General features: G+C 47.4%; 1 protein-coding gene across 2 annotated transcripts in view; it reads right to left on the minus strand.

Annotated features, from left to right (window-relative positions):
- Nucleotides 1–17,961, minus strand: part of Nck2 (NCK adaptor protein 2) — a 130,709-nt gene extending 112,748 nt beyond the window's left edge. For both annotated transcript variants that reach the window (XM_052744978.1, XM_052744977.1), the window contains exon 1: nucleotides 17,787–17,961. The gene's annotated coding sequence lies outside the window, so the exon portion shown is untranslated. The remainder of the gene's footprint in view (nucleotides 1–17,786) is intronic.
- Between the last annotated feature and the right edge of the window lie 421 nt (nucleotides 17,962–18,382).

An 18,382-nucleotide genomic window follows, 5' to 3' on the forward strand; every position in this document is an offset into this window, starting at 1 on the left:
CTCCTCCATGATGCTTGCCCAGGATGTTACTGGAGCCTGCATCCTCGGGTCAGGCCTCCCCCACTTTGAATGTAGGAGATTCAGAGAAAACCCTGGCTCAGTCCCCCCTCACACAGGCATCTGGGGCTTCCAGAAGCCTTGTGACAGGAAAGCCCCAAGGCAGTCAGTTCCACAAACCAGCCCTGAATGTTCCCCAGCCCCATAAGTGTCATGGAGACAAGTGACTTCCACATAAAGCCACTGAAATTCACATCTACTCGTGCTAACTACTGCTGATTTTTCTTTAAAATGCTACAAACAGAGCCAGGTGTGATGACCCACACCTTTACTCCCAGCACTCAACAGGCAGATCACTGTTGAGTTCAAGACCAGTCTGGTCTACATAGCAAGTCTGAGCTGCATAGAAAGACCTTGTCTTAAATAATAAATAAATAAAATAAAAACGAAGTAACACCAGAAATCTAGCTAGACACAGTTACACATGCCTGCAATCTCAGTATTTGGGAAGATCCTTGAGACCATGAGTTTGAATCATGTGTTAGCAAATCAGTGAGACCCTTTTTAAAACAAAGTCTGTGTGTCTGTGTGTGTGTGTGTGTGTTTGTGTGTGTGCGTGCGCACGCGCGCGCGCGTGTGTAAAGAAAAGGTGATGGAATATATGTTTGTGTCAGATATCTGCAGCTCAAAATGGACATCAACTACAACAGAAGCATGGGCTGAAAAGAAAGCAGGTTCAAAAACATCCCTGAATTTGTACTCAGTCACTTTAATACATAAATACAGCGCCATGCGTTATATTCATATAAATGGATGCAAGGAGGCTCTGTAACCTGTGTCATTCTGGAGATGCAGAGGAATAAGCTGTTCCCTGACCTCACACTCAAATGATATCACTACAGGGGAAATCATGGGAACAGAAGCTACAGGCCTTGGCTATGACCTTGGATGCACTCAAGAGACCAGCCAAACACTCTTCTCCCTTTACCCCCTCCCCAAAAGAGGACAGCTCTAGAACCTCAGACCAGTAAGCCAATGGAGAAAAAGGCTGGTGTCAAGACGTTCCCCAAGCCAGCTTCTGAGCCAACCACAGCACTGGCCCGAGAGACTGCCCTGGATCAGCAGGCTCAGGGCAGACGAACATACATATCACACAGCAAGCAAGCTCTTTATCTGGAGGTACCTGGTCTCAGCACCAAATCTGAACCACTATGCCAATCCTATTCCTACCCAAAGCCTCTAAAGGTAATACCTGAGACAAGGGCTGCCCAGACCCCAAGGCTGCAAAGCCACTTGAGGCCACTGTCCACTTACTTCAACAAGGGGGTCTGCCTCAGAGCTGTAGGGCTATCTCACAGCATACCCACTGGATAAGCTTACAAACTCAAGATTTGCTGCTAGGGGTTTCTGACTTACTTGAACCAGTCCACATGAGGTCTGGGTGCCCCTCCCTCCCTTGAAACCAAACTACTTTCTGACAGACTTAGCACTTTAGGACCTCCATTCCTTGGCCCAGACCTTTCCGGAGTAGGTCTCTGAGCTGTCGATCCATTTCTTCCTCTACTGCAAATCTGAAACCACCAAACTGAGACGTGAGGCTGTCTGTCTAGAAGGAAGGGACCACAGGCTCATAAAAAGGGAGCCAGGCCAAAATGGTGGAAGCTGTGGAAGGGGCTGTCTTACTTAGGGTTTCTACTGCTCCAATGAAACAGCATAACCAAAAAGCAAGTTGGGGAGGAAAGGGTTTATTTCTTTATTTGGCTTACACTTCTGTATCGCTGTTCATCATCAGAGGAAGTCAGGACAAGAACCTAGAGGCAGGAGCTCATGCAGAGGTCACGGAGGGGTGCTGCTTACTGGCTTGCTCCCCATGGCTTGTTCAGCCTGCTTTCTTATATAACCCAGGACCACCAGCCCCAGGGATGGTACCACTCACAATGGGCTGGGCTCTCCCCATCAATGACTAATTAAGAAAATGCCTTACAGCCAAATTATCATGGAGGCATTTTTCTCAATTGAGGTTCCCTCCTTTCAGATAACTCTAGTTTGTGTGTCAAGCTGACCTAAGACTTAGCCAGCCCAGGCAGGCAGAATAAAAGTTCCTGCATGGAGCCTTGGGTCTCAAGTGTATACAGCAGCACAGGGCTTCCACAGGAGCAGTGATGAGAATCGTTCAGCTGCGAAGACACAGCAGATTAGAATCAACTTTCCACGCAGATTAGAATCACCGGGGGAACTCGTTCAACAGAAGATTCCAGGTCAGTCTGTCTCAGAAGAATGAGTCATTAAGTCCAAAGCAGGCCCCGAGAATTGACATTTCTCCATATCCGGAAACCACATTCTAGAAATATGATAAAGCACCACCCCATCACCTCCTCTACCACAGTGCCAGGGAGTCATGCTGTCATGCCTCCTAAGGTCACTGAAACCATCCTCCCGCAGGATGAACAGGTCACCTCCCATGGAGAGTTCCAAACAGCTACTGGAGACGGAACCATTATTTCCAAGTGGAAGAGCTCGACTCCATTTTGGGAAAATGAGTTTGCCCAAAGACCAGGGTTGGAAAGAAGGAAAAAGATCAACATTAGAGAAACCTATACCTCAACCAGGTGACCGAAGTTAACAAACAGTTGCAAACCATGCTGACAGCGTAGACCTACAATAGTTTAACTGTCAACCTGACACAATCTAAAACCACCCGGGTAAATAGTCTTGGTCTGTAAGCCCATCTGTGGGAGATCTTAACTGGGTTAAGTGAGGTAGGAAGGCTGGCCCTGAACATGGGCAGCAACCGTTTCATGCCTGGGCCCTGAATGGCAGTGGCAATCAATGAACTTGGGCACCCATGATCTGATTATCCGTCTCAACTGGGGACGTAACTAGCTCCTTTAAGTTCTTGCCTGGACTCTCCCAAAATGAAGAATTAAATTTTGAATTGTGAGCTAAAACACACACACACACACACACACACACACACACACACACACACACACACACACAAAGCTGCTTTTTGTCAGGGTGTTATAGCCCAGCAACAAAAACGAAACAGGGCATTCATGACTCATGATATGAAGAGAATGGAACTTCACCTCTCAGCCCACAACCCCAATTTTATCAATAGGAAACTGACTTGATGCTCAAAACGCCTGCCCAGTGTCCCTGGAACTCAGGATCAAAGGCAATGTGGGGTCCTGGGACAGAAAAGCTGAAGCAAGTATTAATTATATAAACCTAAACATAGCACAGGCTTTGGTTGACATCGTTTATCAACACTGATCATGAGATGTGTGACCAGAGCTCTACAGGAATGCCACACAAAGAAATGAGGAAAAGCAGTTCTGGGTTTATTTCTCCATCATCTGAAAATGTTTTAAAATGTGCAGATGAGTATGGTGGGACACGCCTGTAATTCTAGCCCACAGGGCTAGCTAATATGAAGATCTCCACTTCAAGTCTGGGCTACATAGAAATTCACAGCTAGCTTGTGTTGGAGAGATCCTTGGAGGGTGGGGGACATAATGTAAACTATAAAATACATGCACATGCATAAAGCACCACGGTGGACTTTGAACAGTAACAGACTGTACTTTGATAAAATTGGTGAATCACAGTACTCAAGAAAATAAAGAGCTTGGAGATACTGCTCAGTGGGAGGGCCTTTGCCCGGCAAGCTCAAGGCTGTGTGTGGGCTCTAGGTTCTCAGTTTAATACCAACTTTTCAAATTAAAAGAAACAAAGAAAAAAATAAGAAAAACATTACTGCTTACCTTAATACAATAGAATGAGTTTTCTACATGACTGAAATCCAACAGAACATACTATGTGTACACACATATAGATAAATAAGAGTGTATAAGCAAACTTATACCTTTCAATAAAACTGAACAAGTTCTCTCCACCTCAAGGCCCCAAACCAGGAATCCAAGCATTGTTCTTTCTACCTTTAATCCCATCACAAACCTCATATCTCAAATTAAACTTGGCTTACTCTCAAATTAAGTTCAAGTGGAACACGAAGCCTTAACTACAGTCTATCATGAATTAATTATAGTATTTCACAAATTACAATAATCCATGTCACCCAAAGCCAAAGGAGATGGAGGCTGTTTCTGCTTGAATTAGTCCTCAGTAATCATGCTCCTACTTAAACTGAAAGGCAACACTAGTTTGTTTTCCTATGCTAAACAGAGCTTAAACCTAAAAGGTGAGGTCTGTCCACCTCTGGGAAACGTTTTGCAATGCCTCACCTTCAAAACACCTTTGTGATCTAGGTGCTGAATTGGAGAAGTCCCCAGTCTGAAAGGCCACACTTACAAATACAAAAGAAGGCATTTAGGAGGCCCTAGGGGCAACCCTCATGCAAGAAGAAATATCCACACGAGAGTAAGAAACAGTTTTTAGTTCCAAAGGAAGGACTTCATAAGTCAGACCTACGAGAAAACAAAGCGTGCCCTTATAATGGCTGCACAGGACTGATCTGCATCATCCACTGCTCCAGAAGAAACAAACTGACTGAGTAAACCTTCTCTACAATAAAAAGTGAGGGCATGAGCCAGCTGTGGTGGCCTATGCCTTTAATTCCAGCACTCAAGAGGCAAAGGCATCAGGATAGATCTTTAAGTTTGAGGCCAGCTTTGTCTACATAGTGATACCTTCTCTCAAAAACCATTAATAAAAGCAAAAATAAAATGTTAGGAAATGCATTATACCACTATTAACCAAGACAAGAAATAAGTTATCTGTGTGTCACCTGAATGCTGTCTTCAGCTAAAAGCAGCAATAAGTAGTTTTACTGACTTTTTTTTTAATTAAATGAGCAATGGACAAGTAGAGTTTGCATTATCTGAAAAGAACAGATTTAGCTGACCCCCCCCCCCCAAAAAAAAAAAAACAAGAGTCCACTCTGCGCAAATGGTCTGACTCTCACCTGGGTCCTTAAATAGAAACAAGAGAGAAAGAGGGGGCTGTGATAGCCACCAGCAGTCACAACCAACTCCAGGGAACAACTCCACTCAGGTGATTGCATTTCCGAGGAACCTGGGAAAGCATTCTCCTCCTCCCAAATACTGGAAACACATTTCTACTGGGGCTGCAAAGGGTGGGAGAGACTTTCTGTGGCCTCGCCTCCAACACAAAGGTGAAGGTGGTGTTTTAACTACTTGTTATAAGAACTAGGTGACGGTGAACATGTAAGATCTCCAGGCTAGTAAACAGGCTCCTTGAGGGTAGGCCTTTGGTGCCCACAGCCCTGACACACAGGTGGTATCAATAAACATTCACCAAGTGAACGTAACTTACTCAAAATACAATCTGAACAGCAATCTATCACACAGGCCAGATCAGGAAAAGTAACACAGCTTTGTTGCCTCCACATCCCCTTCCAGCCCTAACCACTGTCCAGGATCTGATACAAGTAGCAGGCCTCTGTATCTGCCACTTAAATCATTTATCCATGCTGCTTGAATGAAGGAAACATTCTACCAATCAAAGGCTACACCACTCTTAACTTTAACCCAAAGGCAGTCCTGTAAGAGGGCTCAAGGAAGACTGTGGCAAACCCTTATTTCACAAAACAGGCCAGGTATCAAGAGAAGGTGGAAAAAAGTAACATTGTAACTAGCCAAATCAGTAGCAAAGGTTCTCAGCATATGAATCAAGACTTCAGACATTCAAATTTAGATAAGCCTATTAATCAAACTCTGAATGATATACAATTTAATCCAGCTCGGAGCATAATGAAAAGCCAAGAAATCCCCACCTTAGGCAAATGCTGAAGGGCTGAAGGAAACAAGCCACATCGGAGTGCAGGGCCAGCAGCTTTCAGAAACATCCACATGACCGCCTCACTGCAGAGCTCTCTCCGAGAGCCATTCACAGCTGGGAAGCCATAAACCAGTTTGGGTACTTTCTTCATCTACAAAACACCCAATTCACAACAGAGGACTCCTTTCCACCCACACTGGAAGAAGCAACGACACTGAACAGCCCACAAGCAACCAAAAGATACGTAGACAGATCAGCATCTGGTCACTTCAGAAGTTCCCAGTGTTCCCCAAAAGTTACCATTAACTTTCCCGAGGATCCTCAAGCCACCTGAGATAGGACTGAAGAAAAGATGGGCTATGCTTTAAAGGATCTCCGTACTTCGAAATTTCACCAACTGTTGCTACTGTATTTATCCTTAGTAGCAGAACAGGACGAATGATAAGAAATTCAGTCAAAAGAGGAAGAGGACAAGGACAGGAAATAATCGATTCAAAACAGACAGCTATGAGGAGAACAAGACAACTCCAGCTGGCAGACCGCCTCCTCATTTCTAGCATCCTTTTTTTTTTTCCTGCTTGATCAAGAAAGAGCCTATTTACAAAGGGAAAAAGTTTCAGACAGCCATCATACCTTAGGCTGGCTAATCGGTAGTTCTGTAGACGCTAGGAGTCAGCAACTGACAGCCAAATTAGAATTTTCCCTTTCCTTTTCCTTCCTAAGGTCTAATTTGTGGTATCTGTGTTCTCTCCTTTGAAGAAGGTAAGGACCATACAAAGATAAGGCATCAAACATTCAATCCCTAACGCATGCACCCAGGTCAAAACATACCAGGGCTGAGCCCTGAAGCCCATGAACTTGTAAGTATATAAACGGATCTCTCTGGATAATCATCAGTGTCAAGTTTCTAAGAAAACAGATGTCCTTGATTAGCAATAAAGGGCCCTCCATCACTCCCACATCAGTGGGCACTCGGAGAGCAATGGACTTTATGCACATCCCAGCCAGGTGGGGCGATGCAACAGTCAGCTCTTTCTAGGTATGTGGTGCAAATACGCTGATTGGACATAGATAGGCGGACTGTCAAACTTTAACATTACTCCTGACAAAAACAGTCAATGACACACTCCTTTACATACTTAACGGCACAGATGTACAAGCGGTGTTCAGGAGTTCTAAACATGTAATAGTTTCATTATGTTGATTAAAGTGGAAGAATGAAATTGGTCTCCCAAAAGCAGCTGTGAGGTCCACGGTGACTGACTTCAAAAGCATTTAAATGGAGAGAGACCAAGCATTCACTTACCTCAATTAACTGGACGTTCTGAGCCAGTTCATTATTGCCTGTGGAGACAGGCCTCTGTATTACAGGATGTCAACACCCCATCCGGCACCCACTAACCACCTGCAGCACCCCAAAACATGACAACAAGTGGTAATGTCTCCAGACATTACCAGATGTCAGCATGGGAAAGCTGCTCAGCTGAGAATCAATGCGTTTTAAAGACATGGGTTGAGGATGTTCAGGGCTCCATCAAGTTTTTCAAGATATTAACCCTGAAAAAAGTAATCTCGGATTTGCAAAAGTGAAAACTGCCTCTATTTCCCAATCCAAATCTAATAGCAAATCAGATCCTAGAAGGACCAGGAAGCTGTGCATGTACTAAGATGCAGCACGTTAAAACGTATTTTCCCCCTTAGGCATGGAACTAGACACATTCATGAAAAGAGAATCCACTTCCACAGAAGACAGACTCGGCTTTTCTTTGGACAAGCGAGTGAGCAGGTTCCCGGCACAATCAAGTCTGAAAAGAACGCCGAGACTCTTGACCCACGAGCGGCTCATCAAACGCGCTGCAGTTCTGCCCTGGCAGAGCAGAGGACTGATCAGAAGGGATAAGAGTCTAGCTTCTAGCTTCTGAAGCCGAGCAGGCGAGATCCTACGGAGACCACGAACAAGGACATAAAGGGTGGCGTGTGAGCCCAGGTGACCAGACCACACAGAAAAGCCCAGACAAGAGTGAAGAAATGAAGGGAAACCCCAAAAGCACAGAAAGGGGGAAATGAAGAGAAGGAAGCGACCCATCTTCCTACCCAGCCTGCTAGATTCTGCTGAGTTTGTTTCTTTAAATTCACTGTTCACCCATACCAAGATTCTGGAAACTTTCTAACATAACTCCCCGAACCCTTTATTTCTTGCTCTAAGAGGGGGAAAAAAAATGAAATGCTTTTAAATTTAAAAACGACAATGTAGCTTGCAATTGTTGTATCAACATCAAGCTGGCTTCTATCATACACAGTAAAATAAGAACAATTTATTACCAGTCCTGACTGGCCCTCCTCGCGCACACACACATACACACAGGCTTGATACAAGCTTATAAAGTGATCACCTGTAAAACGGACAAAGCTGAGGGAAAGAGACAAGGAAAAACAAGACAGCAAATGCTTCTGCAGCCAGGCTCCTAAGTGATATAATTAAAATGTTTGTTGACTTACAGACATCCCGAAATACTCAGCCAAAATTCATACATTACTAAATTGAGGCACATCCTTGAAGGAAAATCGATAGAGACATAAACAGACTGTATTATTTCCAGGTGCTTTCAGCTCCTCATGAGAAAAGCCTCTTGATGACCCCAAGGGCACTCCAAATGCTAAAGGCCAAGTTTGGGCTGGAATGGCAGCCAGTGCCATAGTTCCCATGGGGACTCTGAAGCAGCTGCTTCCTTCAAGAACGCAGACGGAGAGGCAACCTGGCCCTCTCTGACTTTAGAAAAGATACCAAAGTCAACTTGGAAATCCTCAAGATCTTCACACATGTCAGATGGGCACAGAGGAGCAGTCAAGAGAACAGTGTAACCCTTCACAGCCACCTCTCCAAGGTCACTGAAGTACTTTTATTTATTGAGTCCTTCCAAAGTCCAGAGCCTCCTTCACATGTAGCTAAGAACTTTCCAGAATGACTCTATATCCAAGCTCTACTCCCTACCAGTGATTTTTCTTTCAATGTTTTTCAAATCTTAACTATCAGGAAAGTTTATGATCTATTTCATGCATCTTGGACACATCTTAACAAAGAGATGGTGGCCTAGCTTAGAGGAGATCAGAACCACAGTCCCAGACCAGCAGCTGAGCAGCTGTGACATCAGGCGACCAACCCAGTCCCCCTGAGTTTCTTCCCAAGATAAAGGCAGAAAGTGCCACGATCAGGTCTGGTGAAGGTTCAATGAATTATTGTTGTTTGCAATGTGCTTACAACAGTAATTACAATGTCTGGTACAGCATATGCGCGATCTAAAGAACACTCAAAAAACTGATTTTAGCTTCTATACCTACATACAGATTAAGTACTTAGGCACTGATCAGAAATATGTAAAACCTTATTTTATGTTGGCAATTTAAATCTCTAGAATTAAAAACACATTTTAAGAAGATTTGTAAAACACACGAAGTACGCTGATTATATATGTGTACTGACTTTTAATCCAACGTGATTTTAGTAACCCAAAAATGTTTTAGAGAGACATTCCTTACACTACATAGGCTGTACATCCAAAGAAAAGCGCAATCGTCGCTGCACTATTATTACCCTAAACTGTCGCTACAATCTTAACTACCAGTTTTAGCTATCTTCACCTGGAAAATGTGGGCTGAATGAAGCATAAACCATGGAAAGTATATCCCCAAGTTCCCCAACATTGCAGCTGTGGGGCCACCCAAAATGCACCAAGAAGGAAAAGATACGTGTTGGAACTACACCGTGTGTGCCGGATTCTGAGGACTTCACCAAGTAAAAAAATAAAAATCTAATCACACATTCATCACACTGTATAATGATTATATACATACATTAAACTGCTTTAGATATACACGGGTAAAGTAAAACACTTGCTTCTTTTTATATTTTTAACGTGGCCCTGAGAACACTTAAAAGTTACATCTGGGGCTGGCATGGGTGACTCACACAGTATTTCAACGGGATGGCACTGCTCCTGACAGATAATGGCTTCAAGAGGAATTTACAGGGAGACACTCTGCGTTAAAAGGCACATACCCACGATGCTTTCTGCAGACAATCTCTCTTGCCATAAAGAGCCAGGCTCCAGCAGCACCGTATGCAAAGCCACAGTTACACAACAGCGCAGCAGTCTGAGGCTAGCCCTGAACTGCCCCAGTGGACAGCAGTGTCTAAGAGTGGTTCCTTACCAGAATGAGCACACCGCTGTCAGTATGCAGTTACAGACAGCGGTAACTTAGGGCAGAGGGAGGTTTGGAGAACAGAGGCAACAGGGCGTGTGTACACCCACATCGGTCACACCAGGGGCTTGGAGCATCTCGGTACACGGAGCCCGGGGCAGTGGGGAGTCACCCAGTGCAAGAAGCTGGTCACAACTGAGTGTCAGCGTCAAGGAGCAAAGAGGTGGGCAGCAGTGGTTAGAATCTGTTCGGATGTCCAAGTCGAAGGAAAAGGGACACAGCCGAGTTCCAGTGAAGGCAATCTTTTGGAGGCATGATCAATAGAGCCGATAACCAGACTGGGGGGGGGGGGGGGGGGGACAAAGGGGAATTCAAGGAGGAATGAGCCGATGGATGAAGAAGCTGCAACCAGAGGACAAAGGCAGACCAGGAGATGGTGCCGTTTGAGACACCGGAAGTTTCAGAAATAATTAGGAAAGAAAGTTGATTCTCTGAATGAATGAAAGAATAAGCAAATGAACAGGGAAAAAAAAAACTGAAGCAACAAAGGAACCATGGACTAACAGACCTATAGGGATGGAGACTAGTTACAGGCTAGCCCCCACCCTCCAATGTGGTCACTTGGAACAACAGTCTAGCCTTGGTCATAAACCCACACAGATGAAGGTATGTCTGTCTCACTGAACACCAGCAGGCACAGCCCAGGAAGGGCACTCACTGCCTCACATGCCCACAGCACTGTCACTGAAGGGGCACACTTTGCCCCATACTTTACTCTCGGGGGTTAGGAAATGCTTTCTTTCTCATACAAAACCCACCATGTTCTCCACTGTATTTATCAAAGTCCTTATAGAGAAAAAACACACACACACACACACACACACACACACACACACACACACACACACACAAGCAAAACACAGCAAGTGCCCAGAGCCAAACCACATGGTGAGGGCAAGCGTCCATAATGGACTGAGTCAAGCCGTTTCGTTTTAATCACTCTGCTTAAAGCCTCAAAGGCCAGTGCCAAGGCTTCCTCCCGGCCATGGGATTTGAGGGCTAGACTCAATGAGCTGATAGTTTCTTTTAACCTCTCGCTATTCAGAAACCATCCCTGGCAGTTGTCCTCAGACCAAGATAAACAGATTCTAGATCTGGGTGGTGAAAGCAACCGCCTGTCCCAAAATCAGCCATTTGAGAACACAGAGTTACACTGTGACAGATGGAATTGTAGCCCCAGATTCACACGCTGAAGCCCTAACCCCCAAATAATGATACAGTCCTCCATTGGTATCATGGAAGACTGGTTCCAGAGGCCCCCAGAGTACCCAAATCCTCCAATGTTCATATCACTTCTGTAACGACATCACACAATCTTTGCACATCATCTAGGCACTGCATTCCATACATTCTACATCATTCTAGATTATGTATAGATCCAATAATGTCGATGGTAAGGAAACTATTAAGAAATACATTGAAGAAAAAACTGTGTATATTTAGTACAGACTGAAGTTTTGCCATTGGTAAAACTTCACCACAGATGCTGAAGGCCAAACGTATCTGGACACAGAGCATTAAAGATGATATTTTGAAGCTGGGAGTGGTGATACACACTTTTGATCCCAGCACTCAGGAGGCAGAGGCAGGAGGATCTCTGTGAGTTCCAGGCCAGCCTGGTCTACAAAGCCAGTTCCAGGACAGCCAGACTGTAACACAGAGAAACCCTGTCTCGGAAAACAAAACCAAACAGAGGATAGTTGAATGACCTGGTATGGTGGAACATGCCTTTAATCCCAGCACTTGAAATGCAGAGTTTGAGGCCAGCATGGTCTACACAGCAAGGTCCGGGTCATCGAGAAATATACAGTGAGATCTCATCTCCAAAAAGCAATATTATCATATTGGGGCTGGAGGGATGCTTACTGGTGAAGAGTTTAGACCCCTCTTGCAGAGGGCGAGTTTGGTTCCCAGCACCCATGTCAAGCAGCTCAGGACTGACTCTTAACTCCAGCTTCAGGGGATCCAAGACACTCTTCTAGCCCCCTTGGGCACCTGCACTCACACACTCACAAACATATAATTAAGAGAAATTGTAAGTGGGGGAAGGTTACAGTTATAACTGATAATAAGAGTGGGACCCTTATCTCATAGAACTGCTACCCTCCTAAGACAACAAGGACACAGCAGAGATCCCTTACTCTGTGCTTACACCAAAAAAAAAAAAAAAAAAAAAAAAAAGCCAGTTAAAGACAAGAAGACCAGCAGGAAGAACATGCCTCACCAGACAACATGATAACTTGGTCCAGGATGCTGAGTAAATTCAGTCCTTCAGTCCGTTGCCTCAGTCACCTAGTCGGTAGCATCCTACTACAAAAGCTCAAGCAGACGCAAACACACACTAAGCAGGAATGAACACCCTGGGCACAAGGCGACTTTCGAGACGGCTCTGGCTCACTCAAAGTGAAGCAAGGACACAAAGTCACTGCCCTATCTCCTGTTTGCCCCCACACAAATGGCTCTTTCTTCTTCCAAGGGCCCCCACAAGTGAACTGCCCCAACCACGTCTCTACACACCTGCAACACAGCACAGGATAGATTTGTGGTAGGAGGGCCCAGCTCGCTGAGGATGGTGCCATCCCTGGGCTTGTGGTCCTGGGTTCTATAAGAAAGCAGGCTGAGCAAGCCATGGGGAGCAAGCCGGTAAGCAGCACCCCTGCATGGCCTCTGCATCAGCTCCTGCCTCCAGGTTCCTGCCCCGCTTGAGTTCCTGTCCCGACTTCCCTGATGAACCATGATGTGGAAGTGTGAGCCAAATAAATAATAAATAAATAAACCCTTTCCTCCCCAACTTGTTTTTGGTTATGGTGCTTCATCACAGCAATAGAAACTATAACCAAGACAACACCCAAGGGCTATGACAATACTCCAGGACTCAGTGACACTTGTGGCCTCATCTGCCGCCTTCTGTGAGGTGACAGGGCACTGAGTAAGAAGACTTCAGCCAAGGCCATGATCTATCACCCCTGGCACTGTCCTGGATCCCCGTCTTTTACACAGATGTGAGTCAGACCCAATTACGTCATTCTATGCAGAACACTAAATACTGAGCGTGTAAAAAGTACTTTGTAAACTACAAATCATATTAACATCTTATTCTTATCTCATTAGATGAAAGTTTAGGTCTTCCTAACTATTGGTTAGCCAATGTATCTATTTCCCAAAACTGTCTTAAAAGAAGAAATGGCAAGACAAGCTGAATGTCCCTCATCCACCTGTTTGGGGTCAGAAGTATGTCAGCCTTTCAGTACGTGCAACATATTCCATCCTCAACCAGAACTCCTGGGCTAAAATTTGTTTGTTTATCATGCTGATGAACTAGTTAGTTACTATCATCCTGATCTACAAGCTGGATACATCACAATTTGGAGGAAACAATGTTAACCCAGGTCGAAACATTCAAGTTCATGTGTTTCATATACACCTTATATGCCCAATGAGTGTAATCTTAGGCAGTATTTCTAGTCCATCTGAATTTGAGCAATCTGTCACAAGGTCAAGGGTGGAATTTCCCATTTATGGCATCATGTCAGTGCTTGGAAAGCCTTCGATTTTTTTGGTAATGCTTTCTAAACAAGTGCTAATCGTCCTTAGCAATTAGGTAACTACAAATTAAAACTCTGAAACTTCATCTCACCCTCAGCAGCATGGCCAAGATGAACAAAACAACTGACAAAAAATGCTGGCGAGGCTGTGGAGAGAGAGGAATCCGCATTCACTATGGGTGTTAATGCAAACTAGTGCAGCCCCTCCGAAAATCAGTATGGAGAATCCTAAAAAAAAAAAAAAAAAAAAAAAAAACCCACTAACCATAAATCTAGCATATGACCCAGCTATACCACTCCTTGGCACATGCCCAAAGGACTCTCTCGACTTCCTACTCCACAGAGTAGGACTCTGCTCAGCCATGTTCACTGCCACCCTATTCACAATTAACTAGGAAACAGAAACAACCCAAATGTCCTTCAACAGATGAACAGATAATGAAAATGGAGTACCTGTATGCTGTGGAATACTATTCGACTGTCAAGAAAAACGGAAGTCCTGAAATTTGCACACTTCAGCATTTCAGATTATGGATCATCGATCTGAAAAATTAAGCTGAGTAAATTTGAACCTTCTTTTCTTAAAAACATGACCCAATACAGATAGTGGAAAGGAGGGGACTGACCAAATAACCACTTCCTAGCAAAATAACCGATACTCTGACCAGAGTGGTCACAACAGGCTGACACGGGCAGCCATATCTATGGAAAAACCAGTCAAGCTGGGGGGCGCCCCCCCCCACACACACACACCTGGAATCCCAGCCTGCCGGGGCTGCAGCAGAAGGATCAAGTTTGAGGACAGCATCCGCTACAGAGTGAGACCTCTTCTCAAAACAACAACAGCCATTCAGGCGGCCCACCATGCGCATGGCTCTGGGGCAGGGTTTGTTTGGCCCCAGGAAGCCACCATGCAGGTGCACAAAAAGGATTATGTAAGATTACCTTCAGGATGTGTAAAAGGGGGTATAAAGGAATTTGTTTCTGTCTTCAGGTTTCACGGCAGGACTACAAATGACCTGCCCCGACTAGAGAATTTACCAAACAAAGGCCACCAGATCACATTCCCTCACTGTCTGAAAGTCCTAGGGACCGGGCTCCGTATGGTGTGGTAGGGCTCTGAGCAGAGGCTAAGATTCTGATTTCATTACCAGCCTCAAGCCAGAAACCAACAATGCGATCCTAAGGGTGTTGTCACACGTGAACTTCGGATCAAGTCATCCGCCCAGCACCTTCAGCCCACAGCAGCTTAGGAAACCATGGAGACAGCTGGAAAAAAGGTCACGGATGTCAAAAGGAAACCACCGGGCAAGTTCTGTTGGCGGTCCCAGGACACATCCACTGCCTCTTAGTTGAGATGCAAGAGGGTGAGATTTAGGAGAGAGGTGGCCACTTAAAGAGATGAAGCTGAAGACACTCACAGAAGCTGTGAAAGGGGCCAGATCCCCGTTGGCCACTCATACAGGTACAAGTCAGAGATGGGGAACGCCACGGGGACCCTAACATGGCACTGCTAAGTCAATCTAAAGAACGTTTTTCACTGCCACGGCCTGGAGGACTGAAAATCTCGGATGGAAGTGGACTCTCCAGGGGGGAGGGGAGGAGATAGAGTAGGGGGTGGAGGTGTAGAAGGTGTAATCCCCTAAGGTTTTACCATCAGGTTCTCTACGCTATGTCCAAAGTGAACCGTTGAAAACATAAAGTCTTTTTAAAAGTCACGCTACTCTGATGGCCTAAAGAAATGACTTCTTTTCGCCGTGGCTGCGTACCTTTGATCGCCTGGTGTGAAAGGGTGCTTTGGACACCTTCCGAGATGCCTTCACGTGGGCATTTAACCGCACAAATAGCATCATTTTTCTTCACTTCTGTCCTTTGAAAACACCCTGAGAAATGTTTCCACCACTCATTTTAGGAAAGAGAAACAATTCCGAAGCACCACTTGAAGTCCCTCTGGAGGGGAAAACTAATTTCCTAAGTCTCCTGGGGGAGCTGTCAAGAGTTCCCAGTTCATTTGTAAGAAAAGTTAGCTGGCTGGTTTTCCCAAACACTGCTCACTACCCTGGTTCCGCACTTGCAGCAAGCAATCTGGAATTCTGCCGTCATTAAGCCGCCTCCTGGTCATCAGAAAATCATTTCCACGAGCCATGTCAGCCCCAGTACACACTGCAAGCCAGTCAGTCAGAGAAGCATGCCTGCCTTACAGAGCAACCCAGCCTGGCCTTGCCAGGGCAAATTAAGCTAATTCAAGAGATCAAATAAAGAACTCCAGGTCGCTCTGCAATCAGTGAGTCTCCGGGTGTTTTCAAGGGGTCATCCAGTCTGCTCCAGCAAGGGAGCCCCAGGGAGATTTAACAAGGATGAAAGCCCATGTCCCCAACACCTGGGAGCCGCTGTGTGTTGGAAATGTTCAGTCCCCTAATGTACATGACAGAGATCAGGAATATGACAGGGTCAAAGAGAAAAGGGAGGAAGACTGACTGAAGCCAGAAGCATGGAGAGAGAGCAAAACTGAAAGCCTGGAATCGGACTGCAGGGAGCTGGAAACCACCTTTTATACGCTCTGCTCATTTTAAAGGGGCCAGTCTCTCCACAGGTGGGCTGATCAAGCTAGCCAGCGGCCAGAGCTCCTACAGCAACTCCCCACCCTGAGACTGCACATCTAAGGGGGCTAAGAGCTAGGCAAGTAGTGAGCTGTAACTCCAAGCTTTACAGCCGCACAAAGTTCTCAATTTCAGCCTCAGACTACTGGGACCTTTTCTTTCCTCAAGCAAAACTACATTAACCTACCAGGATGCGCCAAAGTTTAAGGTAGGATTGTCCCTTGTGGTCACTTAGGAACGACCTGAAGGTCTAAAACCTTAAGTGTCTGAAGCGCACTTTCTTCTTGCTGCCTTCGCTATAATAAACTGGGCACATTCAGGAAAGTCTGTTTCTAGGTCTCTGTATCTATAAACACTTGGAAAGTGAACGGAGGGAGTGCCCACAGGCAGTTTAGATGTTTTGATAAAAGTAGTGACCTTTACACTAGAAAACCACTGTTGATAACTGTACCAAAAACCCAGGCTTGAAACACACCCTCAATTAAAATTATTTTCATTCCTCCTCAAAATCCCTGCAGGAAAGCCTGCAATGGGTGAGGACCAGAAAGGGAGGATACCTAGCAAGCCATGCCCACTGGCCAATGGGCTGTTTCATTTGGGGTCAACCAAGGAGCAGGCCTGTGCACCTCCAGGCCAAACTGGGACCTGTTCATCTCAGACACTGACTCAAACTCAGCAGGATCCGCCTTAAACCTGTTAGCAAAATAAGGAAAGCCAAATAAGGGGCAAATTGCCGACCTAAACAGGCTCAGGGTGCCAAGGCCCACTCCACTTAGCGCCCAGCTGTGTCCCCAAGCTGTTCACAATACTACTGTAAGTCACGTCTGCTATCCATTAACCACCACCCAGCATCCCGCGCACACCTTCCGGGAGAGTCGTTATTGTGTATAAATTACAGCGTTTTGAAAATCAAACCCCTCCACACAATGCCAGGCTAACAGTGCTCAAAAGGGAGGTGCCGTCGGGGCATTAAAAGTAACCCATCAAAATCTTGCAGAACCACTTGCTTAAATCGCAATAAACCAAAGGGGCAGAGCGGCTGGGAGAAACTTTGGCTCAGGAGGTTTAAGCCTTGGAAATGCCGAGCAGGGCGCAGGGACTGGAACCAGGCACAAAAGCGCCCTGCACCGAGGCACGGACCTCTTCTATGAGACGTGACAGCAGCTTTGTGCCGGATCACGAATAGTTCTAAATACAGTAAGTTCTCCCCGGCGATCGCTGCCTTCCGCTTCCTAGCGCCGGGGCCCTCTGATCCCAGGCTATTCTTCCCAGGCACGCGCGCCCGGCGACCCGGCCACGGCTCGGTCCCACGCCCGCCCGCAGGCCAGGACTGCTTGTGCTCCCGAGGGCTCTTGGTCCTCGGTCCCCGGTGTCCGCCCGCGGAGGGCGCCCCACCCCCCCACGCCAGCCCGGGGCTGGGAAAGGCGAGGGCTCGCAGAAAGGTGTGTATCCGAGGTGCGGGTGCCCGGGGACGCCCAGGCCGCGGCGGGGCCGAGGGCACCAGCGGGGCGCGCAGGGGGACGCGCTCCCTGGCCCTTCCCGGGCCGTCCCCGCCCGCCGGCCCCTCTCTCCCAACTCTGCCTAGCCGCCCAAGTTTGCAGCCCCCCGCCCGTCGCCTTACCTCGCTGCACACCGCACGCCGAGGCCGGAGGGCAGCAGCGCGGGTCCCGGGGCGGCGGCCGCGCTGCGCCCGCCCAGATGCCGCTCTTTGTCTACGCCGCTCCCTCCTCCTCCCGCCGCCGGGCGGACGCTGCCGGCCCGGGCGGACCCCGCCGGCCCGGGAGCCCCGAGCCTGCCCGCCGCCGAGCCCTCCCCGCCGCCGCCGCCGCCGCCGCCGCCCGCTCGGCCGCGCGCCCCGGCCTGCGATCCGCGGCGGCGACCCTCCCGCGCAGCGCCCGCCTCCGCGCGCTCCCCGCCCGCCCGCGCTCCTCCCCGGCTGCCGTGGCGCCGCCCAGGGGCCGGCCCAGCTCGGCGCGCGCCGGGCGGGGGACCCCACCTGGGAGTCCCGGCCGGACCCGGGAAAAGCGCCGCCTGCGGGCTTCACGCAGCAACCCGCTTTCGATCGGAGTTGGGGACCGGCGGCGAGCGGGGGGTGGGGGGGGGGGAGACGAGGGGAGAATGCACTGCAACTTCCAGCCAGCGAGACCCACCGGGTGGTCTCCGCACCCCCGCTGTGCGTTGGAGTCTTACAGCGACCACCCCCACCCCACGCACACC

The sequence above is a fragment of the Peromyscus californicus genome, unplaced genomic scaffold (genome assembly GCF_007827085.1).
Source record: "Peromyscus californicus insignis strain IS unplaced genomic scaffold, ASM782708v3 Scaffold_19__1_contigs__length_69161282, whole genome shotgun sequence".
NCBI lineage: Eukaryota > Metazoa > Chordata > Mammalia > Rodentia > Cricetidae > Peromyscus > Peromyscus californicus.